The 26,246-nt window shown below is 41.8% G+C and overlaps 1 pseudogene; it reads right to left on the bottom strand.

Moving 5' to 3' along the window:
- Positions 1 to 3,652: 3,652 nt before the first annotated feature.
- On the bottom strand, positions 3,653 to 9,332 carry LOC101421187 (smad nuclear-interacting protein 1 pseudogene; annotated as a pseudogene).
- Positions 9,333 to 26,246: the final 16,914 nt, after the last annotated feature.

The following is a 26,246-nucleotide window of genomic DNA, read 5'->3' as shown; positions in this document are numbered from 1 at the left end:
GGTGCACTCCTAGTGAGTGGGGCTCCCTGATGCAGGGGACACCCCTGTGTGGCAGGGCACTCCTTGTGTGCATCAGCACTGCACATGGGCCAGCTCCACATGGATCAAGGAGGCCCGAGGTTTGAACTGTGGACCTTCCATGTGGTAGGTGGATGCCCTATCCATTGGGCCAAGTCTTCTTCCCCCAAATATATTTTTAAAATAATTTAAAATAGTCAAATTGTTATGAGACTCTGGCTAACCTATTCCAAACCTAAAGTTTGCATTTATCATTTCATTTGTAAACTGCTTTTAAAAGTCAGACATTACACACCAGATGGGTTTTCAGACTGGGTAAATATATTAAAAAGTTTCAAAAGTCAAGTTGATTCCACAAAGCACTAGGAGGCCATGCTTAATACCTAGAAATCAGATTAAAAAATGTACTAGACCAACTTCTTAAAAAATTAACAGAAGGACATTCAGATTTATTTCAAAATGCCAGAAAATGTAGTTACAGTTATTAAAATTTTAAATGAAAGAGGTTATAGTGAAAATATTGTTCTTGAAGAAAAAATAATTTCATGGGATACATTGAACTAGTTGGTGAATTCTATACTATTTTTTTTTCATATGGACTTGGAAAAAAGTCAAAATAAAAATTAAAAATATGACTTATCTAAAAATTTATGAAAGATCAATCAAAATAATGGTAAAGGTATACAAAATGAAGTAGTGAATCAAATAAATAAACCAGATAATCAGTGCCATTCCATTATTTAGAGTCTACCCTGGGTGTGACAAACGCTGATCACATGGCAGTTATTTTGCACTGTTACTAATGGAAACACCCACAAGTGATTTTTAACTTTTTACCAACAATATACATCTAATGTCACTGTATTCAACAATTGCAATCTTCCATTGAACAGTATTCATGATCAGTTGTATTAAAATACAATTTTTACCAAAGGGGAGGGCAAAGGGCTGCAAACATTCTTTAAAAACATTAATAGTTCTGAGATTTTCTTAATTCTAGGATTTTTCTTAATTCCATAGTACCTGAAATTATTGACAATTTCAGTATTTTACAAAGCTGTATTTTTCTTTTGGTGTTCCTTCTCTTTTATGGAATATTTTAAACAAATACGTTGTATTAGTCTGACAAAGTGGCTGATGCAACATACCAGAAATCTGTTGGCATTATAAAGAATATTTATTTGGGGGTAAAAGCATATAGTTGTAAGACCATAAAAAGTCCAACTGAAGGTTGCGTTCTCACCAAAGTCAGTTCCCATATATTGATTGAAGCAAGATGGTTGCTAATCTCTGCCTGGTCTCTCCTTCCCCTCCAGGCTTCCCGTCCTCTCTCTCCAGGCACAGGACTCGTTTCTTTCTGGGACTTCTATATTTGTCTCAGCTGTTCTGGTCTCTTCCCAAGGTCAGCTGAAAACTACCAGGCAAATGACTCATCTCTCCCAGGGGCTTTAGCTGTTTGAGGCTTCTCCTTTCTGTCACATGGCAGAATCAAAATGATGAAGTTCTCTCCTCTGTGTTTTCTTGTTGTCTATCTTGAGTGAGCTTCTGTTTTACATCAGACCCACCAAGGGGTTGGGGACTCAACCCCAGAGTCATACCCTATTGACATGGTTGAATCAAAGAAAGCCCTCAAAACAATCTGAAAGCCCTTGATTAGATTAGATCAGATCAGAGGATATCACACCCAGAGGAATAAATTAGTTAACAAACATAATCTTTTTCTTTTTGGAATTCATAAAATAATCCCAAACTGTCACACATGTCAACTTGGGTTTTTTTATAAAAGTCTAAGTATACTGAGATAGCCTGGTCATTATAAAGCTGTTCTGACCTTGTCATGTGGATACCATAAAGTTTTAAGGATCTTAAAACATGTTTTTGAAGACTCAGAAGAGAAACCCAGATGCCAGATGCCAGATGCAAATAGTTTATTCAAAAACTTGGTGAAATTAGATATGCCACTTCAATTGCAATTAGGAAAGATACTTTGGAATATTTCAATAAAACAAATGAGAAATGATAGACTTCTGATTTGGACTTATATAAAGGATATTTTCTTATATCATCTTTTAATTTATTCATATATTAAAGAACTAAAGAAATTCATATAAAAAAGTTAATGGAATGTCAAATGAAAGTGATAAATTATTCAGATATCAAGAAGCAAATTATAACAAAACTTTTGTAGATCATACCCAAAACATTGTTTCCAAACGTTTTTAATAGAAGTAATGAATAAACTCTTAGGTTGTTTGAAAATCCCATTAATGAGAAAGGAATCCTATGAACACATTGGAAAAGATTAAAATTTCTTTTTAGTTTACATTAGAAACATATTGAAACTAAAAACTTTTAATATGCCATTACAAGGACATCAATAACAACAGGTTAATGACTGTTGATCAATTCAAAAGCCATTCAAGATAGCCACTGCAGAAGGAAACTTAACATGCCCCGATATCTTAAGCTTGTATATGAAACAGACTTGATAGAGGTCTTCCGATTTTGACATTGTCTTAGTTTGCCAAATGGCTGCTGATGCAAAGCACCAGAAATGGGTTGGCTTTTTTTTTTTGTATTTACAATTAAAAATTTTTTTTTAATCCCCAAAATACATGTAAATAAAAATCTGCTCTTCAGATGCAGGGAGGCCTTTGCTTATAATGCAGTAGTATTACATTTACATCACAAAAAATTCTCATATGAAAATCAGTATGCAGTTCTTTCACACACAACTTGCATATATATGCTCACAAGATATGTACATAGTTAATAGTTTTTTACTTACACATATTTCTCTGGTGGAAAATTAGCAAACTAGGTAATTCCCTTATTTCCACCAGAGAAATAACTGTGTTTTTCAAAGATGAAACATGTAAACTACACATCCTCCTTTAGACATACACACATGTTGCTAGACTAAAACAAGGACCCTGCCACATGACAGTGTATTTCTCAAAGAAGGAAGAAGGAGGTAATGTGAATAAAAATGCAAAGTTGAAAAACAGATAAAATGATCACAATTGTTCTATGCATCCTCCAAGGAGAAATCAGGAATTCTCTCGTGGGGAACAGATCCTTGACTCATTTCAGCGTCTCGTGAACTATTGGCAGCAGCCATTATCATCCTGTCCTGTCATATGCTTAAGCAGGCTCCATAAAGCATCTGTTGAAGCAAAGCAGTCTCTAATGAGGTCACATGGTAATTTCCACCACCAAAACACTAAGTACAAAATCAACTTCTATGACTCAAGAGCTGAACCGGGTCAGAATTTCAGGATATAATGTAGGCTGTTTTGGTGATAACCAAAGCTTAGTCAAATTCTCTGTTCAGAGGTGTGCCCCAGAACAAAACAAAACAAAACAAAACAAAACAAAAACGTGGTCCACAAAGCTTAACAATAATATAAATAAAGTAACTGTACAAAGAAAACAAACCACAATTCCCCCTTTAATCTAGGGTTTATAGTTTTCTCGGCAGCAGTTCTGAAAGCACCAACTAAAGCCAAAACGGTTCTACTAAAACGCATGTGCTGTAATTTGGTGAGACTTTTCCAAAAACAAATGCCCACAGGCATGTGGCTGAGAAGCCACAGAAAAAAGTTCAACCAAACGTTAAGTCTGTTTTCTTAAACTTTAACATAAGCTGGTCAGCAACAGAGGAACGATTTAAGGCAATAAGAGGCATTAGAGTCAATCCCAACGCTTTCCAACAGCGGAAGGTCTCTCATTTTGGGTTGTTTCTTGATTTGCTAGCTGTGGACACTTCTTCCTCCTCCTCCTCATCTTCATCCTCTTTCCTGTTTACTTCTGAGGTGTCTGAGGACTCATGTAATAGAACATGTTCTCTACTACTGAACCCAAATTTAAGCACATCTTCTTCCTTCAGTTCATAGTGACGCTGAGGCTCAATGCGCTTGTTTAAGAAGTTTCCGTTCCCTGGGCCAAGGTCAATGATGTAGGGCCTCACCCTGCGACCAGCTGTTCCAACAGCACCAGTGCACGCCACAAGCCCATACTGCAACACCGCGTGCCGCTTAGAGCAAGAGGGAGCGTGGATGAGTATGTCCGCAATCCCGCGGTGTGGACCGAGGAGGCGAGCACTCTGTCTGTGGATATACATAGCTGGAAGCACCTCCTCGTTCTTGAAAGGGTAGAGACGCCACCGTTTCTTCGGAATACGTGCTTTTTGGGGCTCACTGTATTTGACGACTATACCCCGGAAGGGGTTAGTGTCTTCAAGAAGGGCCCCAGAGAGGTCAAAGCTTGGCTTTTCTTTCGCGGGCACCTCTTTTTTTTGACTGTTCCTGGCAGGTGGAGGAACCAACTCCGGAGACCCTTCACCACTTCACTCTCCTCGCGCTGCTCCCGACTCCCGTCATAAAACTCGCGCTCTGCCGCCCGCCCCTGGGGGGTCCCCCGGCTCCGTCCTGGCGCTGGGCCCGCGCGCTCCCAGGCCGTTCCTCCGAAGCTCTCCTCCGGTGAGCGCCGCCCCGGGGTCGCTCTCGGTCCCCGGCCCTCGACGGTCTGGGCTCTGTTCTGACGGCTCCCGGGGCTGCGGGGCCTCCGTCCTCTCCGCGCATGAGCCTCACGTTCCCGCTTCACCTTCACCGGGGAGTAGGGAGGACTTGGGCTTCTCTGACTCCTAGGAGACTGGCTTCTTCTCCCCCAGGCCCTGCTTTTCTTTTTGGCTGGGGACCGGCTGCCTCCTCGGTCTCGGTTCCCGCGGGCAGGGCGGGGCTTCCGGGCTGCGGCGCAGCCTCACTCCCGGTGCCCTCGCCGTCGGCCGCCCCAGCTCGCGCCCACCTGCTTCATTCCCAGATCTAGGATGAGGGAAGGAAGAAGTCCGCTGAGCGCCACTTGCTGAAGGAAATGCTGGGCTAGCTTTAAGAGGGAATTTATTTGGGATAAGAGCTTACAGTTCCAGGCTGCAAAAATGCCCAAATCATCAGAGATGCTTTCTTACTAAAGGTCGCTCCTAGCAGATGCTGGAGTCCTGCCCTGAGGAGAGGCAAGATGGCTGGTGTGCCAGCCTCTCTACTTTCTCCTGGAACTCAGCTATGGGTGATTAGGCATCTCTCCTTGGGCATCGAGCATCTCCAGCCTTCTCTGTCTTTCTGTAGCTGTAGGCACACTTGTGTTCTCTCTCTCACATGGAAGGGTCAAAATGGCAGAGCTTGCTCTCTCTGTGTTTTTATACCATCCAGCATGAGGGAGGAGACCCAATGTCACTGACCAATGGAAAGTCCTAAAGTGATCTGATTGAAAGGGATCTAATCAAGGGGTCCTTTAATTGAATCTAATGCAGTCAAAGGGCCCCACACCCACAGGAATGGATTGGTTCAATAACAATCTCTTCTGGGTGTCACAAAATCCAAATTGTCACAGACATCAATCCTGAAAATTTATAAGCCTAAATAAAAAATTGTGAAGCTGAAAGAAACTTTTTGCAAATTATTAATAATGAAAAAACTCAATCCACAATGCTAAAGGAAAGACTGAATTATCTTTCTATGCTTGCCATAGGCAATTAATGTTATAAAACTGTCATATGAATCAATCAGACTGAAGTAAAAAAAATGTAGGTAAGAAAGCTATAATAGAAGTGCTTCTTTCCTCAGTCTAATTAAGTAGTCACTTCTGCATGTAATTTTGTGTTTAGTCTTGCATCTTTTAAATTCAAATACACTCTCCCAAAATTGTGTCTCTCTCAGGCCCCACCAAACTGTCTGTCCCCAGAGCTTTGGTTTCTGTGAGTGCCACTCGAATGGTTTTCCTCACTTCCTTCTTCCATACTCAACCTCAACATTTTTTTGTGCCCCAGGGCTCTATCTCCTGCTCAACTCCACCTATACTTTCTACCTCAGCACTCTCATTGGCCAACTTTAAGTACCATCTATTTGCCAGGGTCGCCCAGACTTGTAACGCAGTCTTTTCTCTTGTCCTAACCTCCGGACAGCCTATTTGACTACCTGGATGTCTAATGGGCACCTCAAACAAACATGTCCAAAACAGAACTCTTGATACCTGACTAAAGTAAATAAACACAAAGACTGCTCCTCCTGCAGGTTCCACAATTTAGGGAATGATACAAACTACCACCCACTTGCCTAAGTCAAATCACCAGTGTTCATTCTTGGCTGCTCTCTCACTCTGTTCAGTTCCCATCCATTACCATGTCCTGACTGATTCTTGTCCCAAACCATTTCTTGAAGCCACCTAGTTCTTTCCATCTCTACTGCTAAAATCCTAGATAAGCCACCAGCATCCTTCTTGACATCTGGAAACAGTCTCCCACTGGTCCCTTGCCTCTTCTCTCACCACCTCCCCCACCTCAGTCTAGCTAGTATGGCTACCCTAAGTTAAATAATGACCTTTCCTTGCTTAACAACAGTCTTTGGGTCCCTGTCACATTTACAATAAAATTCAGATCTTTATTCTGTCCTTGAAAGCTCTATGTGTTTTGACCTCTGTCCACCTTTCCAAAGCCATCTTACACCACATTCCTGACTAAGTACTTTCTAGCCTTGCCACTCTTTCTACTCCTTGAACCCTCCAAACTCTGGACCAAGTGCTCCTTCTGCCTGGAATATTCTTTCCCATGACTCACTCCTTTTTGTCATTTTAGTTCTCAGCTTAAAGAGTAACTACTTAAACAAGACCTTCCCTAATCACTTATTCAAGTAGTTCTCCATGGGAGTGGCAACACTCCCTAGATATTTTGGAAATGTTTAAGGAGGTTTTTGTTTGTCACAGTGATTGGGGGTGCTATAGGCATTTAATGACAGGGTGGGAGGAGATGCGAGAGAGATGCCAGATGTATTGTAATACACAGGACAGTTCCTCCTAACAATCACTCTCCATTCTGCTGGGGTATGAATACCCCAGTGGACCATGTAGGAGAAACACCAGTTTATAGTTATCTGCACCTAGAACCCAATCCATTTTACCTAGAAACACTTAACATTCTTTTTTTTTTGGTCTGGTTTTAACAGCCACTGAAATTTCTGGGGAGTGTATTTATCATGTAAATCAAGGAAAGAGAGTCCTTTGTTTGGTTTGTAACATTACCCAGAGTCTTTCCCTACTTAGGTAAATCACGTCATCAAGGACAACGCTGCTGGTGGTATCTGCGTTGCTGTAGCACACCTATAATCAGTGGGCATTTGTGGTTATTGTGATGGTGACTCAGTATATGGGTGCAAACATCTGACAGCTTCATTATGTTTTTGAGTAGAGTCATGTCCCTCATTTGCACACTGAAATGTATATTTTATTGCAAATTATGTTAATTCTCCTTCATTTATATCTATTTAGATATTATCCTGGTTATGTATATCCTGTAGGAGTACTTTTTTAAACTTTGTTCTTAAAGAAGCTTTAGATTACAGAAAAGTTACATTGAAAATAAAGGGATTCCCATATACCTTACCCTCTCCCCCTTTCACATTTTCCCCATTTATAACATCTTTCATTAGTGTACATGTGTTACAATTGATGAACAAATATTGAAGCACTGCTACTAATCGTGGTCTTTAGCTTACATTATGCTTTATACTTTGCAGTGTACAATTTCATAGGTTTTGACAAAATGTATAATGGCTTGTATCAGTTATTGCGGTATTATGCAAAACAATTGCCATGCCCTAAACTTGCCCTATGTTCCACCTGTTTTTCCCTCCTCCTCCCCTCAGAACCTCTGGTGACCACTATCTTTATATCAGTGTTACAAGTTCTTTCGTTACTACAATAGGAATAAGTGTACTTTGGTCGATGGTTGCATTCCCTTCTTATGTTTGCTCATTCCTCAGTCTTGAGGATTTTGGGGTGATGATGCTCATTCTGCTTCAGATTGAGAGAGGACTTAGATCTTATGGGGCAGATGGAAGGAACTGTTTTGCTCACAGTTATAGATACTTTTTGCTTTTTGGGATGGGGACTCTTCTTAACTGACACAAAAATCTTGTCTGTTCACTAAGCCTTGGGACCATTGCTCACAGAGAGGGCATGTTTTCTATTTACATGAAATGTTTGCATGAGCTAGTGAAATGCCTGCCTTAATTCCTCTGTCAGCTTCCTCCTTTTCTTCATGGGATCTCTGTGATGATATCTCTAGGCACAGCCAAGGCCCACGTTACAATGGGGCCACCAGCATGTGCATAGAGGACTGAAGGAATGGAGTGCTTCCTGCATGGACTTCAGAGTCAGACTGCCTGGGTCCAAAGGCCAAGCTCTGCTACTTACCAGCTGTGTGATCTTAGCAAGAAACTTTTTTTTTAAACTTTGAGATATTTTTATTTATTTTTTATTATTTTTAAAAGAAGCTCTAGATTACATAAATATTACATTGAAAGTATAGGAGGTTCCTATATACCTCACCCCCACACACACACACTTTCCCCCATCAACAATATCTTTCACTAGTGTGGTACATGGTACATTTGTTACAATTGATGACTGCATATTGAAGTATTTGCCGTGGTCTATAGTTTACATTATGGTTTATACTTTAGGCAAGAAATCTAACCTTCTTGTGCCTTAGTTTCCCCACTTGAAAACAGATAATAATAATAGTATATTATTACCCTGTTAGCATTGTGAGACTTAAAAGTGAATTAACGGGAAGCAGATGTTAAGTGATAGAGCATCCATCTACCATATGGAGGGTCCAGGGTTCAATCCCCAGGGCCTCCTGACACATGTGGTGAGCTGGCCTACTCTAGGGCTGCCGTGCAAGGAGTGCCATGCCACGCAGGGGCACCCTTGCATAGGGGAGCCCCGTGTGCAAGGTGTGCGCCCCGAAAGGAGAGCCACCCCACGTGCTAAAAAGCACAGCCTGCCCAGGAGTGCCACACACACGGAGAGCTGATGCAGCAAGATGACGCAACAAGAAAGAGATGCAGATTCCCAGTGCCACCTGATAATGCAAGTGGACACAGAAGAACACACAGCAAATGGACACAGAGAGCAGACAATGGGGGTGGCGGGGTGGGGAGAGAAATAAATAAAAATAAATCTTTTTTTAAAAAAAGTGAATTAACATGTGAAGTGTGGTGGTTTACATAGAGTAAACCTTGTGTAAGGGTTAGCTATTAACGGTCGTCCCCCTTCTTACACTGCCTCACTTTTGAGAGAGACACAAGAAGTGGTGGCTGTCCCTTGTGACCCCCAGCACAACGGCTGGCCTCTGATACCAAGGGCTCTGTGCCCAGTGCCCTTGCCCACAAAGGCAAGCTGCCAACACAGCTGACACCAACCCAAAACAAAGGCTCTGCCACAGCTGCGGCTGCTGATGCCTGTGACAAGGGCGCCATCTCTGGTTGCTTCCGCAGCCCTCAGCAGCGGTGTCTTCCACCTCTAGCAAAGAAGTTGTACCAGTGCTGTTAGAGCCTGGGCCATTCCCCCCCAGCGCTCCCTGGAGGTTTTGGGCAATCATCCTGATCATCCCAGCCGGTTGCTCCAGGTGGAGGTGGTGGTTACAAAACTTCAGGAATGTTCAGAAAGTAACAAATGATTCAACTGGACTGGAGTGTAGGTTTTATTTATGGCAATAGTGGAAGGAAAAAAAATGACAGTTTTATTAATGGCTAAAAGCAGAAATGATTAAGGATGAAAATAAGGAACTTAAAGCAAAACACGCCAATTAATTAGACAGTATCTGTTGTATATTGGCAGGCATGGAGCTCTAGGCAGGCTTGCCTTTATTTTTCATGTCATGGGATACATAGAAAAATATTGTGTGGACTCTAGGGTAAACTGATTTGGGCCCTGCCTATCTGTCTTGGAGGCTAATGGAGATCAAGGGTTCTATATACCTGTTTGGAACTTCCTGTTGGGAAGCTCTTAAAATAGATCAGCGAAGGCCAGATAATTGAGCAGTGTTTGATGGAAGTGAACTTGACTTTGAAGGGTGTTGGAGGGAAGATGCTGATGGGAAAAGACATTCCAGGCAGGGAAATGACCTGAGCCAAGGCATGGAGGTGAGGGTGAATGCAAGATCTGGGGCTTTTGAAGAGGTGGTAGAGATAGTGACAGACGGCAGCAGAGGGTTTGTGTTGCATGTACTGGGAATTTATGCAGACTAGACCCAGAATAGAGAAAGCTGAGAAAACGACCCTATTCAGGCTCAGGGAGAAAGGCAGTAACTATTTTTAAAAGGCACAATGGTATACACAAGGCTATTCACTGCACCTTTTTTGTAACAGCAAAGGTTGTAAACAAGATTTGGAAACAGCCTAAATGTCTGTGAATAGGGAGCCTCATAAACAAATGATGGTACATCCAAACAATGGAATACTACACCGCTGTAAAAAAAAGAATACGAATGCTCTCTGTACTTCCTGTTCTCAAAGATAAATGAATGGAAAAAGCAAGGTACAAAATACAATGTTTAGAATGCTCATGCAAGTACAAATAGCGGAAAAGGAAGTGTGCATGTATGTGTGTGTGTACCCCCTCTCCCTCATGTGTTTTTTTTTTAGGTACTGGGGCCAGGGATTGAACCTGGGACCTGGAATGTAGGAAGCCAGCACTCAGCTGAGCCATATTGGCTCCCCTGACCTCATGTATTTTTTAGGTACAAAATAAAGGATATGTAAAATACTGATAACACTGATTGTTCTGGATTAGAAAAGTGGTAGCTAAGGGACAGGAGTGCGAAGAAAACTTTTATTTTGTGTCTTAATACTCTCATAAAATTTTTAATTTATGTGGACCTATTATATATTTTAAAATAAATCAAATTGAGAAAATCCTTTACTTTAAAAAAGGAACATTTGTTTAAGAGAATTTATAATTACCTATTCCTAAAATTCACAGCAACCTTGATCTTAGATGCTCTAGGCTTGCAGGGTACTTCCTAAGATAGAAAAAAACCCCCACATGACATCAATTTATTTCCTTAGAATTAGGCCTTTGTTTCTACCACATTTATGAGTCTTCTGGATTCCTGGTTTCATAATAAATAATCCAGCAATAGTCACTTGGTTCTGCTTTAATTCAAAACCTCTTAACATCATCTGTATTTCATTAACCATCCAGAAACATTTGATGGTGTTTATTATTAATATTATTATTATTTTAAAGATTTATTTTAAATTTATTTCTCTGCCCTCCCCCCCCAGCTCCCCCCCACCCCTGTCTCTGCTCTCTGTGTCCATTCGCTGTGTGTTCTTCTGTGACCACTTCTATCCTTATCAGCGGCACCGGGAGTCTATGTTTCTTTTTGTTGCATCATCTTCTTGTTGTGTCAGCTCTCCGTGTGTGTGGCACCATTCTTGGGCAGGCTACACTTTCTTTCGTGCTGGGCGGCTCTCCTTATGGGGCACACTCCTTGCATGTGGGGCTTGCCTATGCCGGGGACACCCCTGCGTGACATGGGACTCCTTGTGCGCATCAGCACTGCGCATGGGCCAGCTCCATATGGGTCAAGGAGGCTGGGGGTTTGAACCACGGACCTCCCATGTGGTAGGCGGATGCCCTATCCTTTAGGCCAAGTCTGCTTCCCTCTTATTATTTTTTTGTACAGATTTAAATAAATTGCACCAGTCAAGTCCCAGACTGAAACACATTACATGGAAATCATAATGATCCACATCATTTAATTCTGTCCATTCCATGTAGCAGCTCAATGAAGATGGAGCAATGACATCATCACCAAGTGCATAGCAAGTACTGTCGGTGTTGTCCTCCTGACCCTCATGAAACAGACGAGTCTATTCATTGTTTTCCTCCCTGAAAAAGAAATTTAAAATTGCCAAACACTCATTTTCCCCAGTCTCAAGTCTATGTCCAACCACACCCTGTCTGGACATAAAAATGCAACCTCATATTCCAGTTTGTTATTGGTAAGTACTTCCAGACACCAGTAAGTGATTTCTTCCTGTCCCAGGCTCCCCATCCCAACGAAAGAAAAGAAAAAGTTTAGGCTACATTTTTCAAATGATTCTTATACTGTAAGCTCAGGTATGTAAAATCAATAACTGGGTCAATAAAGGAGATGTGTTCTGAAGTCATACCCTTCAACATGTAGTCCAATCCCTTTGTAACTAAGGAAAAGGAAAATTTCTTATCAAAGCGTGTGTGCTTCCCCTGGATGGCCCTGGTTAGAGTCCCCTAGAAGGGCCTTAGTTAGAGTCCACCCTGAGGGATGTGGACACAGCCTGCATTCTTGTTGTAATAAACATTGCTTGAAATATTTAAACTTCTCTCTGGGCCATGGGATTTTGGGATATAAATAGTTGTTCTTGTTATGATTGAAGCTGTGTATTAACAGATTTGTCCATTTGCTGCAACTGCCTCTTCCTGCCCACCCAGACAATGAAAGTTCAGGTTCCCAAAGCAGAAAGAAAGCAGTTTCCCCAGCAGCCTCCTATTAGTTAGAAACAATACTTGGGAGGTAGTGGGGGCCAAAGGGGACAGGATGGGTCATGTCTCCTTCCTACCAAGAGGCAGACATAGCTGGAATTTGGTGAATTGAAGAGTTTTCAATGGCCTGAAACTAACTTTTTATTAAAGTTTGCATAATCTGGTAGATCCAAGGAGCCCTAATCAATAGGAAAACAAAGAAGGCACCGGAGCAAATTCAGCAAAGATATTTCTTGCTTCTTTGACTGCTACCAACTACAATGTAGGTTTTTAGTGATTTTCTTATTTTAGCAATGACATTCTTGTCTATGATAGCAGGAGGATCACAAAACATGACTGTAGAGCTAATATAGCACACTAAGCGTCATGAAAAATTACTCTGACATGTCCTGTGAATCTAACTGCCCACTTTTCAGTACCAAAGGCCTGGTTCCTAACTCCACACCCCTCATGCCTCTGAGTATCCTGAGCAAATGCTCCTTAAAGATGCAGCAGGAGCCAGGCGGCATTTATCGCCGCTGATTGGTTCCCATGTAGTTTCTAAATATGTCCTCTAGGTGTCTTCAGTGACCAGGATTCTTGGAGAATTTCGTGCATCTCGGCCAGCTGGCTGGGTATCTGTTCAACTTGTAACAACAAGTTCTGTAATCGTGTTTTTAGAGCATTTTGATTATCTAGAGTGAAGTATTTTGGATTCCACATCTGTCTTTTGTGCAATAAGTACTTCCAAGCAATAAGAAAAGTGGTCCATTCATCTTAGATAAAATACTGTGTAAGTGGTTTAAATGTAATAGTTAATCAGAGGCTAGAGAGAGCATATTTGTTGGGGGAAGGGGTAGGAAAAAAAAATGTGTGAGTTTACTGAAAAAAATATGAACCTGGTATACATTATGCAAATTAGAGTAGGCACAAGAGACAGAGTCCCCCTCACAGACAAAACAAAACAAAACAAAACTGTACAGTGTGCTTAGACTATCAGGCAATAAGCCCCAAACTGCAATCTCTGCTTTCCTTTGTTTTTTTTTTTGTTTTTTTTTTAAGATTTATTTTTATTTATTTCTCTCCCCTTTCCCCTCACCCCCCCGTCCCCCATTGTCTGTTCTCTGTGTCCATTTGCTGCGTTTGTTGCGTGTTCTTTCTTTGTCCGCTTCTGTTGTAAGCGGCATGGGAATCTGTGTTTCTTTTTTTGTTGCGTCATCTTGTTGTGTCAGCTCTCCATGTGTGCAGCACCATTCCTGGGCAGGCTGCACTTTCTTTCGTGCTGGGCGGCTCTCCTTATGGGGCACACTCCTTGTGCATGGGGTTCCCCTACGCGGGGGGACACCCCTGCGTGGCAGGGCACTCCTTGCACGCATCAGCACTGTGCATGGGCCAGGTCCACACGGGTCAAGGAGGCCTGGGGTTTGAACTGCGGACCTCCCACGTGGTAGACGGACGCCCTAACCAAGCTTCCCTGCTTTCCTTTGTTACTACAGGTTTGGGCTTAGGGAGAATTAAAAAAATATTTTGAGTGGGAAGATCATGCTGTTCTCTAAAGGTACAGGAGAGAGGTTGAGGGAGAAAATGTGATGGGGATTTGACATTGATAAATGTGGGTGGGGTCAGCGTGCATTGGTTGGGGGAAGGCGTTTTTGTTTTAAGTCAGAAGATTTATTGAATCTATCTTCAAGGCTCCATGACACTCAGAGAAGATTTTGATGACCCAGTAGAAGTTTACAACATCTGAAAATATTACTTTCAGTATCTTAAGATCTACATTTAAATACATAAGTGAAAATTAATTTTCAACTATAATTAAAAGGTATCTTTTAATTCCACAAAATCACTTCCCTTTATTCCTTTGTCCCTAGAGTTATAGACTATCAAAGTGTTTATTCTTTAAAACTTTTTCTTTGAAAATAATAAAAACCTTTGCAAAAAACAAAAACAGTACAAGAACACCTGCATACCTTTTATGCAGCTTCACCTATTAACTTATCCCACTTGCTTTATGGATTTGGGCTCTCTCCCAGTTTGTATTTTTTCTCAACTATTTGAGGGTAAATTAAATCGTGGCCCTTTACTCCTAAATTCTTCAGGGTGCATTTCCTAAGAATACCTCCATAATAAATTTAGAAACTTACTTCTAAAATTTACCTTAATACAATGCTTTTATCCCAGCTAGCATCTTTTTCAGTAATCTAATTGTATCCTTTGTAGCCCTTTGCCAGATCCATTCTAGGATTAGGTATTGCCTTTAGTTGTCATGTTGCTTTAGCCTCTAGTCTGAAACAAATCCCACAACCTTTCCTTGTCTTTTATGATAATGACTATTTAAAAGAACATAGTTGTCCTTCATCTTTAAAAACCAAACACACTTGCTCGTGTTGTGCTTGTCTGCTGTTGCCTTGTGGTTAGATTGAGGTTATGCATTCAAAACCAGGTCACTGTCTCGGTGATGCTGTGTCTTCTCAGGACATGGCACCTGAGGCACATGACGCTCATTCATCTCTCATTGATATTATTAATTTTGATCCCCTGGTCAAGGCATTGCCTGATTTTTCCATTATTATGATTACTTTTTTTTCTCTCTCTCACAGCTAATAAGACCATGTAAATATTCTGCTTCTCACCAAAATTTCCTCCAAGATGTAACATTCATTGAGGATCATTTCCTAGTTTGGTTTTAACCTTGAAAGTTGCAAAATGATGAGTTCCTAACTCCAGCACTATCTCCATATCTGCCATTCAGTCCTCTGCATTCTACTGTAAACAGGGTACCTCTCTTTTCCTTTATCAAAGTATGTTTGTGTCTATTCCTGTATCAAAATATCTACCTACGTAGCTAGGCAACTATGTATGTGTATATGTACCTATGTCTGTCTGTCTGTCTGTCTATCTATCTGGAATGGACACATGAATTCCTATTTTTTTCAATAGTTTATTATTCATGATTTTTGTTGGGACCTTCGGTGCTCAAATTGTACTGGATTTGTCTAGCCAGAGCCCATTCAAGCTGACTCTTGTGTCCTTGTAACATGTTGTTCTCATCATTGTTTTATTTATCCTCCTCTCCCCCGTTGTCTGCTCTCTGTGTCCATTTGCTGTATGTTCTTCTGTGTCTGCTTGTATTCTTGTCAGAGGTACTGGGAATCTGTGTTTCTTTTTGTGGCATCATCTTGCTGCGTCAGCTCTCCGTGTGTGCGGTGCCACTCCTGGGCTGGCTGCACTTTTCTTGTGCGAAGTAGCTTTCCTTACGGGGTGCCCTCCTTGTACGTGGGGCTCCCCTATGCAGAGGACACCCCCGTGTGTCACAGCACTCCTTGCACACATCAGCACTGCGTGTGGGCCAGCTCAATGCATGGGTCAGGAGGCCCTGGGTTTGAACCCCGGACTTCCCATGTGGTAGGTGGATGCTCTATCCATTGAGCCAAATACGCTTCCTTTCTCATCATTGTCTTTTTTTTTTTTTAAAGATTTATTTATTTTTATTTAATTCCCGCCCCTCCCCCCGGTTGTCTGTTCTCTGTGTCTATTTGCTGCGTCTTGTTTCTTTGTCCGCTTCTGTTGTCGTCAGCGGCACGGGAAGTGTGGGCGGCGCCATTCCTGGGCAGGCTGCACTTTCTTTCGCGCTGGGCGGCTCTCCTTATGGGGGCACTCCTTGCGTGTGGGGCTCCCCTACGCGGGGGACACCCCTGCGTGGCAGGGCACTCCTTGCGCGCATCAGCACTGTGCATGGGCCAGCTCCACACGGGTCAAGGAGGCCCAGGGTTTGAACCACGGACCTCCCACGTGGTAAACAGACGCCCTAACCGCTGGGCCAAGTCCGTTTCCCTCTCATCATTGTCTTGACTGCTTTCTTTCTTTCAGCATAGCAAGCTAGTCCAGGATCTTTTGCAACTATTCTGTCCTGTGTTTGGAATCAGTCATTTTTCTGAGAATCTCTAGTTCTCTTAGTGGTGAACAGTTTTAGAGACCAAGATCTGAATGCTAGGAGTGCTCATTGCTACTGGGAGGCAGGGGGTGGGGGTGGGGGGAGGGTCTTTTCTTCTTGGCCCTTTTAGTGTTCAGACCTAAGGAATACATACATGGGCACATATATGTAAACATACGCACATATACACACACATTTATGATATTCATGTGCACGAGATACGCATATATACATATACATACATGCTTTAGAAATAATGAATTCATACCAATGTTTCTAATTCCAAAACATTTCCACAGGATTTTTACTTGCTTTCCCCTATTTCATATCTGTATGTCTCTTCTTCCACAATGACAACCGTTGTTCCCAACAATATCAACACATTAATGCATTTTCTTTTTTTTTTAAAGATTTATTTTTTAAATTTATTTCTCTCCCCTTCTCCCCTCCCTGCCCAGTTGTCTTCTTTCTGTGTCCATTCGCTGTGTGTTCTTCTGTGACTGCTTCTATCCTTATCAGCAGCACCGGGAATTTGTGTTTCTTTTTGTTGCGTCATCTTGTTGTGTCAGCTCTCCGTGTGTGCGGCGCCATTCTTGGGCAGGCTGCACTTTCCTTTGTGCTGGGCGGCTTTCATTACGGGGCACACTTCTTGCGTGTGGGGCTCCCCTATGTGGGAGACACCCCTGCATGGCATGGCACTCCTTGCGTGCATCAGCACTGGGCATGGGCCAACTCTACATGGGTCAAGGAGGCCCGGGGTTTGAACCTTGGACCTTCCATGTGGTAGGCGGATACCATATCCATTGAGCCAAGTCTGCTTCCCTGCATTAAGGCATTTTCAAAACACTTCTTCCAATCTGTCACACAGAGGGCAGTTTTTTTTTTAAGTTTGTTATGTCTATTACAGAGAGTAACACAGAGATAATTTTCCACCCATTGTACAAATACTGTAAAAACATATAAAATTTAAGACTCTTAAAACCTTTTTACTTTCAACATCAAGGACTTTCTGAATCTGTAGCTGTAGTTCTCACTACTGGAAGTATGTTGAGCGGAGCAAGCACTTTAAGTCAGATGTAACGATAAAGTAGACTGCTACCCTGTACCACTCCAGATAGGGTGGCATTTTAGCTTTCTCTCCGGTGCGACTCAGCTTCCTTCAGTATGTTTTCTGATATGCCGTGGGACAGGAAGAGGACAAAAGGAGAACTGAGGCAAGAAGGAAGCTAGGAACCCGTGGTGGGAGAGAACTAGTGTCTGAAGGTGGTTACAAGAATGGAGCCCATTGGGCCTGGGCTCTGCAAGTCACTTTTAGAACTCTACCTAGGTATGCATGCACCTTAGTCTGAGATCTTTTGGTACTGGGTCATGGAAGAATTTCCTCAAAAGAAAAGGCTATTTCATTACTGGAAGTGAATTATACGAGTTTTACCTTCTTGGGCTTTTAAAGTGAGAATAGATCACTTGTAGTTCGAAATACTTTAGGAGAAATCTCTCTGAAGGTTGATGCTCACTAAAAATATCCCCAATGCTATTTTAGTCCCCAAACTTCTGTCATGCTATGAGTGGAAAGATAACTACACACTTCACTGTTGTGGTTTTGTTATAGTCTAATTAAAGTGTAGACATTTGTGGAGTGACCTTCCTTTCACATAGTAATATCCTCCCTTGTTGCAGACTTCCATCCCATAAGCACTCATCTTTTTTGACCTCTCTGTTCTTGTAAACCTTCTGATTCTCCAGCTACTTTCCGCATTGCCTCGGGACACCAGGAAAAGGTTGCTGTTATTCTGATTAGACCCAACTGTAGACTCAGTACCTAGTTCTCAGGTTCAAGGTAGATTTTATAAACTTTCCCTTCAAAGCAGCTCTTCTTTTGATGTTTGCTTCCTTTCTGTGCATACTCATCCTTTTTCCTTCCTCTGAATTCTAGTCTTCCCTGTTTTTCTAATGCCTCCTGTCCCTCTCACTCACCTGCTGACTCCTACCTCCTGACTGATGGACAGCATTCCCAGGCGCAGCACTCTTTTTCTCTTGAAAGATATGCCTAGATATTGAAAATCCCCATCCCATACTCCTCAGAAGAAATGTTTTCTCTTGGGTCCTTCTGCCTTCAAGAGGAACATAAAGTACTTGATAAGTGTGAGATGATGGAAAATAACTAAAGACCACTCCACTCCATCAAGTGTCTTCCAGGAACAGTGTGTATTCATTCATCTGTTCACTCATTCATACAACGAGGATTTATTGAGCACATACTACGTACTGGGCAAGAGATGGACAGTAAGTAGTAAATAAGAACATATAGAAATAAATGAACTAAAATTTAAAAATAAAAGACTATGATAAATCTTTTGAAGGAAACAAATAGGGCGATGATATAAACTATAACTGGGATGGAGGATTCGCTTCTTCATCTTTGCCAAAGCCAGACTACAAAGGTAGAGATTTTAGATGAGAAACGAGGGCCTCCTGTCATCTGATCACGCTGTTGATTGTTTCTTCCCACCACTGCTCACTGCGGTCTTTTAATCAGAGAAGTCTCATTTTCCTAAGAAAGCCTCCCTTTGCCCCTGTCCTTCTGCAGTTGCATTTTTTGCCTCCTTCCTTTCTTCTAATTCACGCTATCACTCAAGAACTCATTCCTCTATTTGTTCACTCATTCACTGACAAAACCTTCATGAATGTTCCAATTCTTGCTTCCTTCCCTTAATTCTACACTACTTGAAAGTTTATCATACAATTTTTTTTTTTTTTTTTGAGATACCGTACTGGGGATTGAAACTGAGACCTCACATGTGGGAAGCCAGAGCTCAATTACTGAGCCACATTGGCTCCCCTGAGTTGGTTTTTTCATATGTTTGTTTGTTGTTGTTGCTTTTAAGAGGTACCGGAGAATGAACCCAGGACCTCGTACATGGGAAGTAGGTATTCAAACCACTGAACTATATCCACTCGCTTATTGTTTGTTTTTGTTTTTAGGAGGCACCGGGAACTGAGCCTGGGATCTCCCATGTGGGAAGCAACTGCTTCACTGCTCAAGCCATATCCACTCCGCTATCATACAGGGTTTTTGTTGTTGTTTTTTTTTGTTTTAAAAGATTTATTTATTTATCCCCCCCCCCCCCCGCCCGTTGTCTGCTCTCTGTGTCCATTTGCCATGTGTTCCACTGTGTCCACTTGTATTCTCATCAGGTGGCACTGGGGATCTGCGTCTCTTTTTGTTGCATCATCTTGCTGCATCAGCTCTCCGTGTGTGTGGCACCACTCCTGGATGGGCTGCGGTTTAGTGTGGGCCAGCTCTCCTTGCACAGGGGCCACTCCTTGCATGGGGGCACCCTTACACAGGGCATCCCTGCATGGGCCGGCACTCCTTGCGCAGCAGCACTGCACATGGGCCAGCTCACCACAACAGCCAGGAGGCCCTGGGTATCAAACCTCGGATCTCCTATGTGGTAGGCAGACGCTCTATCTGTTGAGCCATATCCACTTCCTATACGGTTTTAATGATATACTATCTTAATTTATTTGATATCACATTTACTTTATTTTTACCTCCCTGACTAAACTTTTGGGTCTTAATGGAAGAGACACTATCTCATATGTGCTTTTGTATCCCTGAGAGTGCTTAGCAACCACTGGGTATAGAATAAGTGTTCGGTTAATACTGACTGGTCGAGAAGAATTCTGAGCTGTTGGGGTTAGTGGAAGAGCTATTTTACAGCCAGCAGAGCCTTGTACATCTCAAATTGTGCCATGTAGGTGGTTGCCCTTCTTCCTACACAGAAGGCTGGCACTGCACTGACTTACAACCTACAAAATCCTTTTTCCAAAATACAGCATCTGCCAATAACTTCTCCTTCATAGACTTCCTGGCCAATTGTAAACCAAAATCCCAGACAAACCACAATTTGTTTTATTTTAACTCTAACACTACTCTATACCGTTACTCCCACTTTTCCTTTTCCCCTCCCTTCCTTCTTCTATTAATAGATAACCCTCATCTTTGGTGCATAATTGGCTTACATAAAAATGTGGTTACTACTCTTCATGAAATTGAGAGAGAAAAGGAGATTGTCTACTTTTTCTTTTTAATAAGAAGGAACATTAACTAAAGGAGGAGCCTGCATAAATAAAGCTGTATTTTTCCTATAGATCATAACATTTGGATAATGTAGATATAGATATCAGTGTCTGACTCAGACATCAACTATTTGAAAGAGAGCCATTTCATGTGGTGTGCGTTGATGAGCCACATGTCAAATCTGGGTATGTTCCTTACCTTACAAAGTATTATTCGTATTATATATTAACCATAAGGTAGAAAGAAATACCTGTCTAAAAATCTTATTGTATCAGCTTTTTCTTATTGTTCAGTCATTCACTGACAAAGTCCTCTATGATTACTTCAATTCTTTCTTCTTTCCCTTAATTCTATAGCACTTAGAATTTTGTCACTCAGTTCTAATGATTATACTGTCTTATTGTATTTCATATAAATTGCCTTAAATTTAATATGTATTTCCTTAATTTATTTGATATTGCCTCATAAACCCATTTATTTGTGTGATTTTTATGTTGTTTTGCACTTTGTTCAAATGCAAATACTTTGATTCTGAGATTCTGAACACAGCTTTGCTGGGCAATAATGCAAAACTTAGAGGATCACACACCCTGCTCAAGTGAGCTCTACATTTTCTTATAATAAATATTGAGTCACTGCAAACTGATTCAATCGTTCCTGTTGGGTAATTTGACTTTTCATCTCACTTTACAGGAAACAAAATAAGGCAAATGTAAGGGCTTAAATGCCAGGGGATAAGAGGGAAAAGTTACCGTTTTCCTGGAGTTATTCCTGAAAACATTCTGAAATAGTGCCTGATGTAATAAAGGTTTGTTTGTTTCCTTCTTAAAAAGAGCCTGCGTATGAATGGACCCAATCGTGGAAGAAGCTCCTGCAATACCAGTGGACCCAGCATGGAATTGGTGAGTGGGCGGGAAAAGCTTAATTGCTATTTACCTGCCGAATGCTGCCTTTGACACACATGATGAGCCAGCGTCACTTGACTGTCACCTCCTTAGGAGGCAGGATTCTTCAGCCCACACTCTGCTCAGTGCTGATCTTCTTCTCTGTGCCTGCTTTGTGTCTGTATTTTTTGCCCAGACTGTGCATTTTGAGGGAAGCGCTAACCCAAAATAGGCTCCTCGGTTTTGTCACTGAAGGGAGACCCACAGAGCCTCCCACGCAGCGACGTCCTCAAAGGGAGTCAGGGATTCCGATTGCTTTGAAGAAGAATTTTTTGAACAAAAGGGATTCCCCCTCATGCTAGCAAGCCTGACAATTCTTTCTTTTCCACCACAGCGTGCAGAACTCACAGATGGATGTCTGTCTACTTGTAATTATCAGGCCTTATGCTGCCAAATAAATAAATAAAAGTCTGGGCTCTGGTTTCAAATCATTTATAAGTTCAGGTTGCAAGGATTTATAAACAGATTAAGTATGTTTTAAAACTAAAATAGACCTGCCCCCTAGTATAATAGCGCCGGCTATCTCATGGCTTATTATTACTAGTTAATTCAGATATACCACAGGTCAAATTTTATTCTTGGAAACAGAATTGCATAGCAGAGCCAGAAAGTGTAGTTGGGATGCCCAAATGCCTGGTTATACTTGAATTACCTTCTGTAACATCAGCAGATCCACCCCAGCAGAGAACTGCACCACGGAGGGCTCCCAAGTAAGAGTAGAAGAGAACTACCTGATCTGTATCAAAGAAATTCCCCGAAGGCCTCTAGTGATGGGAATAGCCCATGGCCAGGCTAGACCTCTGGGGCCTCTGTCCAGAAGGGAATGCTCTGGTCCTTTAACAACCTGACTTGGACCAGTTCAGAACTGTATCTATCAGTTGTCATAGGAGGTGCGATGCAAATTCTCACCGCTTTCCTCTTCTTTGGCCTGTCAGCCCACGTCCTGCTGCTCTCCTCTCCTGATAGAAGATCTGCTGCACAGATCGAAACAAAAATAGGAGGCCCAACCCACAGCCCCACGACAGTGCCTACCAATCAGCAAGATGCTCGATGAGAGTCCCCCGAGGCTGGGAATTCATGCTGCCCTGCCAGGCCCCAACCCTAGCTCAGGAGAAGTTACACCAATTCCAGGGACCGGGCATCGGTTGTTGATACTGGTTCAGCTCTTCAACTTATCTTATGTCTCTGTTTTGTTTTTTCTTTTCCCCCTTTGTGTCACATAGTATCCATGCTGACATCCAACTCATCTGCCAATTAAAAAAATTTCCTTTCTTATGTTCACAATAGCTCTAGGCTCCCAAGCAGTCTAGCAAACCAGTGGTGTGTACTTCTCCATACTCAGAAAAATCCCTTTGGGAAAATCTCTACTTCTTGCTGCATCCCCTTGAATTTTTTTTTATCTTGATGCATTCTTCTGGTTCGCAGATGCTTTTTACAGGTGATGACAGATACCTGCACGGACCAGGTCACCGTGCAGGACACCTTGGTCTCCTTCCCCACATCCCGCCCTGAGGCCCCAGGTTATTAGACTTAGCTTTGGAACCAGGCTAGTGTCAAATGGGAGGAAATCAATGTCTTATTTCCACAATTCCTTTCCTCCTCCTCTGTTTTGGACCTTGTTACTGATTTAGGTCCATGAAAGGGAATAGTTAAGGAATGGTTACTGGTAGACCAGAGGAAGGGAGGCAGAGCCAAGACTTGGCCCCGTGTTTCATGACAATCCATGGTCTGCAGGAGAAGCCAACTTGCCCAAGGGTGGTGAGGAAACTGCAACTCCTTCCATAGGAGATAAGAACCAGAAAGTACCGTGGTTTCCCCTGGGTGGAACTAAAGGTGGAGGGATGAGGAGACTGGTGAGAAAAGCAAAATGGTGCCTTTATGTAAAAATAGTATAGCTCAGAGGCAGAGATAATATGGCCAAAGTGGCCTTTGGAGTTCTGACCAGGGCAAGCTATTGATGTATTTCAGTTGGTGCTAACGCATCTAAACGCGTGGAAGACTGGCTCTGTCTGCCTTTCTCTTCAATTTTACATCACCTTTCACCAGAGAACCCAGGTGCTCAGACTGCACCCTTGAAAACCTGGCAGGGGCCCAGACTAAACATCACAGCAGTGTTTGAGCAAGAGAGGTTCAGCCTCAGGCCAGGGTCCCACCCTTCTCCCCCTCCCTTTGCCAGCCAACAGCTGCAGGGCGCCTTATGGGATCATCAGAACAATCAGGTCAGCTCTGGATAATGAGATCTTGGGCTCTAATAAGCAAAGAAGGAGATTGAAATCAACTCTCAGACGCTATTCATAGCCCTGTCTGGTACCCTCTGCCCTTTCATTGACTGCTACCTGGTACTGGGGTGGGGGGGGGACCTTGGGCAGGGATGGTGTTCCTACTTGGCCAGCGGTGTGGGGAAACAGAGGACAGGGATGCCCCCATGACTCAGCGCATGAGCCGGCATCATTTCTTCAGCCTCACAATTTTTCCATACCAGGGTGCAGGTTGCCCTATTGTTTATTTAATAGTTTTTTAAAAAACCTTTACCTCCTTTGAAATGTAAAGATCTCTTACTCTTGTCGTAAGCAGCGGTATCCATGAAATAACATGTCTGATGTGATAGTTGTGCATATTTATCTAATATACTCTCATAGCTGCTAAAATGAAAAACAAAAAAACCCACTAATTTGTGAAGCATCTAAAATTATTTTGAGTGCCACATTTTAGGAAAAATACGGTAGGGTGTGTTGGCTTTTGGAGGATCCGACATGCTCCATCAAGAGCATTGCCCTGTGTCAATGCTGAGGAGGCTGACACTTGAGTTGATTCTAGATTGTTCTAACATGAGACTCAAGATTCCATTCTTCTTGTGAAAGAAAAAAGAAAAAGAAGTTTGGTAATTAGGATGCTAGGTCAGTTGTAAAACATGGATTTGAATTGATGAGGCCACGGTAAGAAAAACATTTCATTGTCATAGAGACCAATACTTTCAGCTTGCATCATCAACCCTAACTGACCATCTTTCAGGTCTATAGTGGTGTGTTAGGCAGAACTATCCTGGAGTACCACAAATCCTCAAAGTCTCAGTGGCTTAACAGACAATAATTTTTACTTCTCCTCACACAAAGTCTGCTATAGGTTAAATGGGTCTCTGAGGATCTCTATGGCCAGGGTGACCCAGCAATCCCGTCTGGTCTCAGCACCTGGAGGCCAGAGATGTCCCAGTAGAGGCAGAGTACCTGGGGGTAGCACAGGGCTGTCTCCCAGCCTCAGCCCAAAGTGATCTGCATGGGCCAGGTGGCCCTGCCTCACAGCAAGGGGGGCTGGCATGTGCTACCTCCAGGAGTCCAAGCCAGTGAGGAGAACGGGATATGGATGAGCCCTCTAAGTCAGAAAAATACAACTTTTGGAACCTGACAGTCTGTGTTCCCACTCACCAGTTATGTGTTTCTCCTTAAGAAACAGCAGCATAATGGTGGTTTGGTGGTGAGGTTAGATGAGATAATGCATGTAAAATGCCTAGCATTTTACTGTCTGTCTAGTTTATCTGCAATAAAGTGTGGTTGATGGACATTAAGATTGCTTCAGGGAAGTGTCTGCTGAACTAGGACTTAATTCTGAGCTGTATGATGAGGCTGCTAATGTGCAGCCTGCCCTCTGTAGAACTCGTGTGCGTGTCCCTGTGTTCCCACTGTCCAACTAATGTTAGTTCTCATTTTCTTCCCTACCTAGCAAGATTGAAGGAGTCAGTATTAGGTTCTAAGTTCTGTTTAAAAGACAACAATGATGACAACAAATTTTACTTCAAAACCATGAGGAGGAAATAACAAATCCCCATAGACAATGAATTGACCCCTCTTTTGCTGAAACATGAATTTTGAAATTGAGAAAGGAAATTTTGGCCTCTGTGACCCTGATAGACGTGATGGATCTAGTGTCTCTTGTGGTGGCTGACAGGCAATTAAAAAAACACAACTGTGAAAGTTGAGATACTTATATTCCCTCATAAAATCCACTTCTTGTGCTTTAATCTGTTACTCTCAGTAGTGAAGTTTCAGAGTCATCAATTTGACAGTACAGCAATATTGCCTCATCAGTCATGATTTACTTAATGTTTTCTGAATTTAGTAATATTTGATTAAATTTTAATATGAACATATCATATCATGCCATATATATTATTGCATCCATTAATCAGGTAACTATAGTAATGAAATGCAGGAAAGTTGGATGAAAAAGGAGCCAAAGTCTTGATATATGTTTGATATAATTTTGTGAGTGATTAACCAAAAAAAAAAAAAGGCAATCATACAAAGCTTCATTAATATATATTGCTTTTGCAATCGTCTATGTATTGCCAGATATTTTTAACCTTTGTTAAGCTTGATTTTTTAATTTACTGAAAGACACTAAATATTAATAACCATGAAAGATATACATTATTCCATTGAATCATAAGTTGACAGAATGATCCATAGTTTATTCTAATTTTTTTATAACGATGTGTGTTAAAACATTGTCTAAGTTATTTAATCACTTTGTCATGGAAAAAATGACATATACTTAACATATGGCTATGTAAGATACTAATTTAAATATCACATCATATTTCTATCATTTTTTACTTTCATGTCATTGACCTTAGTAGGTAATCAATAAACAATGTATAATTTATATCTGACGCAGACTGATTTTTGTGTGCAAATATTCGTTTTCCTATTAAAACATTGAATTGGTCATAACTTGTTTCTTCCGCCCCAACTTGTTTCTTTTAATACTGTCATTTTAATCAACTGACAAATGTAAGACCAATGGGTGTTTAAACATCAATCTACCCTGTTCATCAAAATACTTAAGGTGGGGTATGCAATTAAGGGAATAATTGAATTGAATAAAAAGTGAAATCAAATGCATGGCAATTTAATTTTGAATTGAT

This window comes from Dasypus novemcinctus, chromosome 6, assembly GCF_030445035.2.
Source record: "Dasypus novemcinctus isolate mDasNov1 chromosome 6, mDasNov1.1.hap2, whole genome shotgun sequence".
NCBI lineage: Eukaryota > Metazoa > Chordata > Mammalia > Cingulata > Dasypodidae > Dasypus > Dasypus novemcinctus.
This window is presented reverse-complemented; position numbering and strand designations above follow the sequence as displayed.